Source organism: Macrotis lagotis, chromosome 3 (assembly GCF_037893015.1).
Source record: "Macrotis lagotis isolate mMagLag1 chromosome 3, bilby.v1.9.chrom.fasta, whole genome shotgun sequence".
NCBI classification, from domain to species: Eukaryota; Metazoa; Chordata; class Mammalia; order Peramelemorphia; family Peramelidae; genus Macrotis; species Macrotis lagotis.
The window spans coordinates 105,934,257-105,936,439 of NC_133660.1; positions in this window are offsets into that span (position 1 = coordinate 105,934,257).

Here is a 2,183-nt window from a genome sequence, read left to right on the forward strand (position 1 = left end):
CCCCAATCATTTCCAGAAAGAAATCCCAGAATGAAAACTTCAAGGAATATCATAGTCAAATTTTGGAATTCTCAGCTAAAGGAAAAAAATAAAGCAAGCAGACAAAAGGAAGTAATTTAAATGCTAAGGGACCACAGACAAGATTACACAGGATTTATCAGCTTCTGGAATTATATTTTTTTCTCAGCCTATGACTTGATTTTATGTCTTTGTTAAGGTGAATTCTGCTTCCAGATTGTAGGGCCAATAATATGATACTCCTGAGGGCAAAGGACCTGTGATTACAGCTAAGAATCACCTACCTGGAAAAATTAAGCATATTTTTCAGGGGAAAAGATGGATTTTCAACAAAAGAGAGGAATTTTCAAAATTATTGGATTAAAAAAACAGACCTGAATAGAAAATTTGATCTTCAAATACAAGATTCAAGTGATACAAAAAACAGAAAGGGGGGGTAAAAACATTATTTAATCATATTAAACTAAATATATCTCTACATGGGAAGATAATACACTTGTAACCCTTAAGGATTGCATGTCTGATATGCATGAGTTGATATTGAGCAAGATGAGCAGAAGCAGAAAATCATTGTACACCCTAATAGCAACATGGGAGGTGATGAGCAACCTTAATGATCTTGCACATTCCATCAATGTAATAATAAGGAATAATTTTAGAGTACGTGTGATGGAGAATACCACCTGTATCCAGAGAAAGAAATGTGGAGTTTAAACAAAGACAAAAGTCTATTACCGTCAATTTAAAAAAAAATACAATGTCTTATGTACAACATAATTTTGCTATCTCTAATATTTTGTTTTATCCTCAAAGATATGATTTCTCCCTCAACACATACAATTTTGATAAATGTATAGCCTGGAAACAATGTAAAGATTATCAGAGTTCGTTCACTCTGGATGGGGGGGGTTGGAGGTTGAGAAGGGAGGGTAGGGGGAAAATTGTAAAATTCAAAACCTTACAAAAGTGATAGGTAAAAGCTACTATTGTATATGAATGGAAAACTTATGAAATATTTTAGAAAAAGAATTGAGAAGGATACTTAGAGAGGTGAAGAATGAAATAAAAATCAAGATGTTTTAATTGATACTTTACCTTCTAAGGATTGAATACAGTTGGGGGGGTATACTTAAAAAGGGGTGAGTATAAATGAATTATGAAGTGATTTTGATTTTCATGACTCTTTAGTTCATAAAAATTGTATTTCTATAGAAGTCCTTGGGAAAAGAGTGTACTATGAATTGATTATAATTTGATGAGGTTTATGGCTTTTTGAGAATTGCATTTCTTCTTTAAAAAAAGAGAATTGTATTTCTATTGGGACAAATGAGAGAAGTGTACATGGACAGATACTGTGGGTATAAGCCAATGAGGCTTATAAATGAATCTATCAACCCTTGAGATCCTTCTTTTATCAAGACAAATAAAAGAAATATATTTTGACAAAGGTTGTGGATACATCAGGTTTAAAACAAATAAGACTTTAAAAGAAGGATTATGGGGCAGCTAGGTGGTGCAGTGGATAAAGCACCAGCCCTGGAGTCAGGAGTACCTGGGTTCAAATCTGGTTTCAGACACTTAATAATTACCTAGCTGTGTGGCCTTGGGCAAGCTACTTAACCCCATTTGCCTTGCAAAAACCTAAAAAGTAAAATAAATAAATAAACAAATAAACAAATAAATAAATAGATAGATAGATAGATAGATAGATAGATAGATAGATAGATAGATGGATGGATGGATGGATAGATGGATGGATGGATAGATAGATAGATAGATAGATAGATAGATAGATAGATAGATAGATAGATAGATAAACAAACAAATAAACAAATAAATAAATAAATGAATAAATGAGTGAATAAATAAATAAATAAATAAATGAAAGAAGGATTATATTAGGAGAAAGTGAAGCATTTGAGATAAATAATAACACATGAGGCATGAAGACCTATTATACTAAAGGGTATCCAACTGGGCTTGAAAAAATGAATCCTTCCCTACAGGGAAGTAGGAGAGAGGGGGAAAGAAAGGGGAAGAAGGGACCGATAAATGGGAGGGTGAAAGTAAATGAAAAAAGTTAGAAAGAAAAGTAAAAATGGAAAGGAAGAAGGAAAGGAAAAACCTAATAGTGAAAAATAATGCTGATCAAGACGCAGCAGTCA